Here is a 10306-nt window from a genome sequence, read left to right as displayed (position 1 = left end):
GTGTGTGTCTGTGTGTGTGTGTGTGTGTGTGGCAGCAGCACATCAGGTCACATTAAGCCTTCTCTGTATCATATTTGAGGATAGATACACTTTAATGTGTCTTATTGTTGTGAACATTTTGTGTTATCATTGTTGACTACTAAAATAATATTATTATTTTAATTAATACAAATTAACATTAATAAAAATACCAATACAATAAAATAATTATACTAATAAATTACAAATAAAAATATATATGTTCAACAATTAAAATTTTTGTGTAGCAACTTAAACAATAAAATTTGACCACAACCATTAATTAATTAATCAGTGAATCCATTCATTAATTCGTTTATTTTTATTATTTTTTCCTTCCTATAATTTTCCATGGACCTCCTGCACACAGTTGGGTCTGACATATTATTTGAGTTAATATTAAAATATATTTAAATCAAAAGCAGTTTCTTTCTCGGCAATTTAGTATTCTTTCATAGTTATTTTCAGACAGGAAAGCACAGGGTGAAGAGAAGGGAACGGGATCAGCGCTAGCACTGCCCAAAAGGCTATCATCACTGACCTTCCTGTTTGTTTTGATTTATAGTCATTTAGACAGCTTTGAATGCATTATCTTTACTAATTTACCTATTTTTTTTTTATATATTTTATAATTTGTCATAGAAAATTTCAAACTAATTTAATCTGATTTAAGGTGCTCGGCAATCCAGTTGCCTGTGGTGGACTCAAACCCCCTATGGTGCGACGTCCCATCCAAGAAGCCACTATCACAGGATTATAATTTCCAAAGTGTGTGTGCTAGATTTTAGTGCTTCCTCACCTGTGCAGCATTAAGATAACTCTCCGAAGTTACTCTTTGCAATAATAAGGTTTATTAGCAACTAACTGTGCGTCACAGCAAAGCAACTCAACAACCAGAAAAATGGACACACATTAATACCTTGCAGATTATGTTCAATGCATTCATATGAGATGTGCATGTGCTCCACAACATTCTATATTCTGATTGGTTATACTCATACTGGCCTGACTTGCAGCTAGCAGTATTTTTATATTTATTACTCAAGTGTAGACTTGTTAAGAAATAAAGACTTTAAAGAGATGTTTTGATAACGTCTCATAGGTTATCCCATTTCAGTGATGTAGATACAGTGGTCCAGATAAACTATGCACCTGTTCAATGTCCTGACTTTTGATGGTTATAGCTGAACGAAATTGTATTTATTTGTAAGGCATTAAGCCTAAGATTATGGCTATTTAATCAATGTAGCCACCTCCTTCTATAGTCCAATTCATAATTTATTTTGAAGTCACCATAATGGTGATCAGTGTGACAGCAATGGTGACAGCATTGTCTGTTTTTTGAGAAAGCGTTTGAACATGACAAACTCATAATTACATATTCAGAAGTGGGCGCTAAGAAATTTCCCACAGCATGTGAAAGCATCATAAAAAACTAGAAGATGAAAATTGTGCAAACAATCTCAAAGTTAACCATTTCCCTTCTACAATTAAAAGTAACGGATGCTAACATTGTCACTTATGATGTGAACATAAACACCTCTGTTAAAATCTCAGAAATTGTAGTTTATCGCTCCATGACCCTTTAATGACCAGTTGAAAATAGTCTGGGCCTGCTGCCATCTGGCTGTTCTGCCTATGTAGGAGATTCCTAACTTCATATTATTCTATTTTACAAGAAGTAATCATAAAACTGGGCAGGAAGGGCAGCATAGGCAGACCTACCTGATCCTCCTTTGTGTTATCATACTAATCACACTCAGGGACATGAAAATAGGTTTGTGAGTAGGAAGGGTTTGGGTTGCTTTTTTAGATTATGAGATATGTGGTAGGATTTTTCTGGAGTTTAGGTCATGCCCAAGGCTGACAGAACAAATGCCGGATTATATTTTCTTGCTGAGCATTTCCTAAGAAAAATTTATTTGTACTGTTGATGTGCTGCCAGGAACAGGGTTGGAATACACTGCTTTAAGACATAAGAAAACCTAATTTAAAAAGAGCATATTATAAAAATGGTTACAGTGACTCCTAATGACAATTGCAAAAAGTCTTGAAAACCTTAAAAGCTAAGCTAAAACTGCTTAAAGGAACACTCTACTTTTTTTGGAAATAGGCTCATTTTACAACTTCCCTAGAGATAAACAGTTGAGTTTTAGCGTTTTTGAAGCCATTCAGTCAATCTCCGTGTCTGGCGGTAGCACTTTTAGCTTAGTTTAGCATAGATCATTGAATCTGATTAGACCATTAGCATTTGGTCATCAAAAATGACTAAAGAGTTTAGAAAATTTTCCTATTTAAAACTTGTCTCTTCTGTAGTTACATCGTGCACTAAGACCGACGGAGTTGAACATTGAACATTTTCATTATTTTCCTTTTCTGTTGTTCTTGCTTGATTTAAATATTTAGGTCAATATTCTGATCTGGAGTCTATATATTTTATCAATGTTATGTATAAGGCATCATGCATTCAGGAATCTTAAAGACAATGGTTTCCTTAGCTTTCTGACAAGTGTGAAAGAACCAGAGACAGTGTGACAAAAAAAGTGTGAATTCTTTCTTCTTTTTCTCACGAGGTGGAAATAACACATGTAAAGCATTATTTTTGTTATGCACTAGAACAGAAAGAGGCCAGCAGTCACGTCCGAACCGGTTTGAAGTGTCTATCCAAGCCAGACAGACAGACACATCTCTGATGGTTAAGGATTTTCTTGTAAATCAGTGGATTCCTGAAAGAGAAATGTGTCTCTTAGTGTTTAGTTAGTGTTTCTCTGCCAGCCCAGTTGAACCAGTTCTTCAGTTTGATGTGCTCTGTCAACAGTTCAATTCTCGGAAGTTACACATATTTAGAATTTTATTTATTTATTTTTTTGTAAAGGACAGCCCCTATCAAAAATTGCATGGTAAACTTTACTAAATAGTTTAATATTTTCATATTTACACCAGATATAAAGATTCATTATATATCTGCATATATCTGCATCCTGCTGAATTGCTCCACACTCTGCTATACGGAAACGCCGCCCCTGTTCTAGACAAAACGTCAACATGCCTTTACTCATCTCATTTACACAAAAACAGTATTTAGAAAGACATTACATTTGTGTTTGTGGTGTTGAATTTTCTTCTCCTGCATCCTATTCTTCATGCAATCTGCAGCACAACTGAAAGGTTTATTTGAGTTTGAGCTGTACAGATGTGAAAGTATACATTTCCTTCAACCACTATTTGGAAGGTGCGAAAGGGCAAAAAAATAAGCAAACCCAGCCCAGTGACAAAAGTAATGTAACACAAAACATGGCTTAGTACTTAGTGACCTTGTTGGCAATCACAGAGGTCAGACGTTTCTTGTAGTTGACCTCTCTGGAGGGATTTTGTCCCACTCCTCTTTGAAGATCCTCTCCAAGTCATTAAGGTTTCGTGGCTGACGTTTGGCAACTCGAACCTTCAGCTCCCTCCACAGATTTTCTATGGGAATAAGGTCTGGAGACTGGCTAGGCCACTCCAGGACCTTAATGTGCTTCTTCTTGAGCCACTTCTTTGTTGCCTTGGCCATGTGTTTTGGGTCATTGTCATGCAGAGATGGGAAGTAACAAAGTACAAATACTTCGTTACTGTCCTTAAGTAGATTTTTCTGGTATCAGTACTTTACTTCACTATTAATTTTTCTGACTACTTTTTACTTTTACTCCTTAAATTTTTACACAAATATCTGTACTTTCTACTTCTTACATTTTCAAACCAGGCTAGTTACTGTAGTTTTGGTGGATCACCATTTGATAACAAATCTATAATAAATGAATCGGTTAGTCATGACTGGCAACACGATTCGGCTCACGCGCGCTGCGCCAAAAGGTTTCTATCGGTTTCTATCAGAGTAATCAATGCAAGAGACTCGAGAATGGAGTGGATCAGAGAGGCAAAACTGTTCATGACTTCAAGTGCAGGTCAGTTTCATCTGTAAATAGGCTGTAGTTTTGTGTTTGTTTACTTAGTTAAGAATTAAACTGCTAGCAACTCTTAGCAGTAGCGGCCAGATGATTAATAATAGACTATTGTAAACTAAAATAAACTAAATTACTATCATCACTCAAAGTACTGTAAAAACCAAAAACCATGGTTATAGTTAAACCATAGTAACCACAAATTAACCATGATTTTGGTACACTAACTACAGTCTAACCATGACATGTGTAGTAAAACTATGGTTGCAAATTAAAACAGATTGTAATCAATCTACTAAAAAAAATTACAAATTAAAAAAAATACATGGTTACTATACTTTTACTGTAATAAATCAAGGTTAACTTTAGTAAGAGAGAAATATGACTCATGATAATGCAATAACATGTACAGTATTAGGATTTTTCTTTAAATATATTGTCATGATATAATTATTATTGTACTAATTTTGACATTTAGGCAATTTAAAAGTATAGTTTCACTAAATCTATAGTGTTGAAGTCCTTATAAGACAGAACAACAACACACACAGCAAAATCCCCGGTGTTAAATTAACACTGCTGGGTGTCTATATGACTCCATCCTACAAAGTGTTAAAGTTAATGAGATAATTAAGAGATTCATTGAGTGATGATTGCCCATTAATGAAGAGACCTGATGTTAACAATAGAATCACCAAAGAAGAAAAGCACAATTTTTAAGTCACCGTTATAGTGATCAGTGTTTACTTTATTTGGGCTCTTGAACCTTGACTTTTTAATACTAGATTTTATTTGGCTACTATAACTGATTTGTAACGGCCGGACAAGCAAAGAGCAAATGTCAGCAGATGGAGATGATTATGGTCTGAAAGAGGGAAATTATTCTCATTCTTTTTTAATTGTGGTCTTAAAAGTTATGTTTATGTTGCAATACATGCTGTTGAAATGTACTTAAAAACCATAGAGGGAATAAACAGGGAACGAGTATATAATATGACCAGTCTGTCTTATGATTTTATAGTCTAGATTTGGGGGTGATTGAAAATGTTATTTGATCTGAATAATCTTTGCTTAGTAGACATACGAGATAAAGAAGTTAACATGTAACTTTGCAATTTTCATGCATTTATTGACATATAAGTGTATAATCGTTTGGTTTTTGAGTTTGGTTGTTGACTCCTGCTAATAAAAAAATCATGAAAAGAGCAACAGTCGTGTCTGGTAATGAAAATGGTTGAAGTGATAGTGGAGTCTTGGATGGGATGCCATCTCCTATTATCCTATATTAAAATTCACTATATGATGTTTATTTGGTAGTTTCTTGAATTATCACGTTATTATTGAAACCAGTTCTGTAATCAAAAACCATCCGAGTCAGAAATCTGCGATATCTGAAAAACACTGTGGAATTTCTTTTTTCTTTGTTTTCAGGCTCCTCACCTTTCACTATAATAACAGGTTTGATGGAATTTAATTTTTTAACTATTTCTGTTCATGTTGCAAGTCATTTTTATTTGCATAGCATGTTTCACAAACACTGCATAAACATAATGCATGCTACTCCAGTTGATTAATTCTTGTCTTCTCAAATTTGGCAGAGAACAAAACAAAATGTGAGTTTTCACTATCAAATCATGATTGTTTGTTCAGATCAACAGCAAGATGCTGCACTGAGAGGTGGAGCACAAATCAACCAATCCTGAGCGCTGTGGGCGGAGCCACATATGATTGACAGAGATCATTAATTAAAATTCAGTGTCAAAACACCTAAATGGTTTTAAATCATAACTGACAGTTTTAACCTCAAATAGTATACAAAGTAATGATGGACAAAGAAGTTCAGCTGGAGGAGACAGACAAAAAAAAAAAAGAGAGAAAAAAAGATTCTATAAAGAGTTAATTTCTATCGAGTTAATAAAACACATGATAAATATATTGTGTTCATCTCAATGATCAGGCCATTACTCTGACATTGTGCATAATCTTTAGGGGCCGTATTCGCAAAACCTTTTATATTCTAGTTCTCCTTAATAGCAGTAAAAGCTCTTAGCTAAGAGTTTCATCTTAAAACTGATTCACAAATCTGCTGAGAAGAACTTTTTACTAAGGAACTGGGAGAAATCTTTAGCTAAGAGTAAGGGCAGGGTTGACCTCATTGCTAGAGATGATGTTATTATGCGTATTATCTCTGCTCACTGTGATTGGCTGAGAGGGGATGTGTCTCTGTCAGTGTAGTCTTAAAAATATTGTAGAACGAGGGAAATGTTTGCCATTCATCGACCTCAAATATGACTTACTTGAAACTAAAAACATGTACCACTTTACATGGCCACTTGATCAAAGGTTAACCTAGATAAATGTATGCTATTAGATGTATATCTGAGTGTTTGTGTTGAAGCCATTGAAACAATCTCTGGCAATTTTTTTCCTGATAACTGTGTTAACAACATAAAATCCACCATCATTTTTACTCATACAAATAAGAGAAGTACATTGTTCAAAAGTGTGAAGTTTTATTTGTGTACACTCACAATATTAACAAAACATTGTGGTTTTATACCATAAAAAAAAAGAAAACATAGAATGCACTTTTTGCCATCTTGGTCTCAGTGAACCGTGGAGCGAGACACAAAAGATGAACTCAGTGCTACTTGCCTCATAGACATCATAAATATGTCTATAGAAAGCTAGAAATGTCCAATTTTAAACAAACCTATTCAAATTGATTTACATTTATGCATTTAGCAGACGCTTTTATCCAAAGCGACTTACATTGCATTCGAGTTACAGTTTTTACATTTTATCAGCTCTTGCTTTCCCTGGGAATCGAACCCATGACCTTGGCGTTGCTAGCACCATGCTCTACTATTTGAGCTACAGGAAAGATAAATACTCTCTGATTAGGTAATACATAACAGGGCATTTCCCTCTTGTTACGACCCTTTTAAGATTGTATAGGGGAAAAAGGAGTAACACTGAGATTGTGGCAAATCTGTAAAATGATGGCGGCGGCAAGAGACAATGCAAGGCCATGAACTGCCAACGAAAGTGATTTATTATACAAAGTGAAAAGAATCCATATAACTACAAAGTATATTTACAAAAATATAAGTCATTAAAGAGACAACCAATATATACAAATATTTACAACTCAGAAAAAATAAATAAATAAACAAATCAACCCAAGAGAACGGGGACGCTAGTGACGCCAAAAGAAAGAAATAAACACACCAAAACCACTTCTAGCTTATTTTAAACCTTTTTAAACTAAAGAAAAGAAACAAAGAAATCAAGTCTTCAGCGCCAAGTGCCGTATACTTCCCTACTCTCAACTAATAAAAATTTAACATACAGGGGGTGGTGTTCCTATATCTGCCAGTGGAAACTTTACTGGTAGCGGATAGGTTGGCGTCACGTCGCTTAATGATTGACAGCTCCGTGAGCCAATCAGCAGCCAAGGGAGGCGGCCTAAGAGATCGACAGGGAAAGGAAAGAGAGCAAGCAGGAGAGAGAGAGAGAAAAGAACACAGACACTTCCACAAGGACATTTAAGGATGTAACACCTCTAAAGGTGCATCACAGTACTGTGGAGATGAGATGTCAATGTGCTTGTGCAATTTATAAGTATCCAATAGCTCTTCATAATGTCAGAGCCTTGAACATGATCTGCTAATTTGTTACCTATTAGTCAGTGTCAGAAGGTTTAGGGTTTATTCAATACAGTGGCTAAATTAACAAAAAATAAAGTATCAGCAGGTGTTGACATTTCCCAACAGTACAGCCGTAATGACTTTATGAACTACTTTACTTCCAAGATCGATACTATTAGAGATAAAATTGTAACAATGCAGCTGTCAGCTACAGTATCACATCAGATAGTGAACTATAGATCCCCTGAGGAACAATTCCACTCATTCTCTACTATAGGAGAGGAAGAATTGTATAAACTTGTTAAATCATCTAAACCAACATGTATGTTAGACCCTATTCCATCTAAACTACTAAAAGAGCTGCTTCCAGAAGTCATAGATCCTCTTTTGGCTATTATTAATTTGTCATTGTCATTAGGATATGTCCCCAAAACCTTCATATTGGCTGTTATTGAGCCACTCATTAAAAACTTGACCCCAAAGATCTAGTTAATTACAGGCCGATCTCGAATCTCCCTTTTCTGTCAAAGATACTAGTAAAGGTATATCGTCACAATTATATTCCTTCTTAGAGAAAAATGGTATCTGTGAGGATTTCCAGTCAAGATTTAGACCGTTTCATAGTACTGAGACTGCTCTCATTAGAGTTACAAATGACCTGCTTCTATCATCTGATCGTGGTTGTATCTCTTTATTATTTTAGTACTACTGGATATTAGTGCTGCGTTCGACACTATCGACCACAACATTTTTTGAATAGACTAGAACACTTTGTTGGCATTAGTGGAAGTGCAGCATGGTACAAATCTTACTTATCTGACCGCCATCAGTTTGTAGCAGTGAATGAAGAGGTATCATATCGAGCACAAGTGCAGTATGGAGTACCTCAAGGCTCAGTACTAGGGCCGTACTTTTCACACTTTACATGTTACCCTTAGGAAATACCATCAGGAAACACGGTGTTAGCTTTCACTGTTATGCTGATGATACTCAGCTCTATATTTCTTCGCGGCCCGGCGAAACACACCAAATTGAGAAACTAACAGAATGCATAGTCGATATAAAAACTGGATGACAAGTAATTTCTTACTGCTAAATTCTGAAAAAAAACAGAGGTGTTAATTATCAGACCTAAAACCCCTACATGTAATAATCCTAGAACACTATCTAACACTTGACGGCTGCTCTGTAAATTCTTCATCATCAGTTAGGAACCTAGGTGTGCTATTTAATAGCAGTCTTTCCTTTGACAGTCACGTTTCTAGCATTTGTAAAACTGCATTTTTATTTCATCTTAAAAGTATATCTAAATTGAGACCTATGCTCTCAAAGTCAGAAATGTTAATTCATGCATTTATGACTTCAAGGTTAGATTATTGTAATGCTTAATTGGATCGTTGTTCTGCACACTTAATAAACAAACTCCAGTTGGTCCAAAATGCAGCAGCTAGAGTTCTTACTAGAACCAGGAAGTATGACCACATTAGCCTGGTTCTGTCAACACTGCACTGGCTCCCTATTAAACATTGTATCGTAAAATCTTGATTTTAAAAGCCCTGAATGGTTTAGCTCCTCAGTGCTTGAGCGAGCTCTTATCGCATTATAGTCCTCCACGTCCACTGCGTTTTCAATACTCTGGCCATTTGATAATACCTAGAGTATCAAAATCCAGCAGAAATCAAACGCAGATTGTTTTCCTATTTAGCGCCCAAACTCTGGAACAATCTACCTAACACTGTTCGGGAGGCAGACACACTATGTCAGTTTAAATCTAGATTAAAGACACATCTCTTTATCCTGGCGTACACATAACACACTAATACGCTTCCAATATTCAAATCCGTTAAAGGATTGATAGGCTGCATTAATTAGGTCAACCAGAACCGGGAACACTTCCCATAACACCCAATGTAAGTAAGAAAAATGGCATCTACGCTAATATTAGTCTGTTTCTTTCAGTGGTGTAATGCAACAAAGTAATAATGCTTCATTACAGTACTTAAGTATTTTTTGGGAGTATCTGTACTTTACTTGATTTGTTATATTTCAGCCAACTTTTACTTTTACTCCACTACATTTCCTAATTAAAATGTGTACTTTTACTCCGATACATTTCCCCTGAAGCATATTCGTTACTTACTACAAAATAGTCAGAAGTCAGAAGAACACGGACTGCAGGAAAGAATGCTTGACGGATCAGAAATATTTATATTTCTGTGAAACAGGAAGCCGTGGCTAGATAATTTCATGTTCATAATCACCCTGGAGTGCTCAAAATTGTGAATATGAATGGGAATATACTTCAGATATTTTACTCATAAGAATTAATTTCTAGGTATACCAATAATTGTGTCCAACGTGTAATTGAGAAAAATATTTATTTCATAATGAGATTTTTCCACATTTTCAATTGTTTTAGTTCAATGAAAGGTTAGATTTTTGTGATTTCTTTTTTTTTTTAATAAAAGATCAAAAGGATTAATAATGCAGGTTTATTTTCAGAGCCTTCTTTGATCATATTTACCAAGGGTGCCAATAATTCTGACTGCACATCTAAATGCTATTTCAGATGCAGATTCCAGAAATGTTTTCTTATGTTGGAATTAAAGACACTATAAGAACCAGATGAAGTGCTTCTTATTCTTACCCAAAAATGCAAAATGGAAGAAAGAGTTAAAACTGAAAACAATCTTGCTA

Source organism: Barbus barbus (assembly GCF_936440315.1).
Source record: "Barbus barbus genome assembly, chromosome: 7".
NCBI lineage: Eukaryota > Metazoa > Chordata > Actinopteri > Cypriniformes > Cyprinidae > Barbus > Barbus barbus.
The sequence above is the reverse complement of the archived record's forward strand: the minus strand, read 5'-3'. Positions refer to the sequence as shown.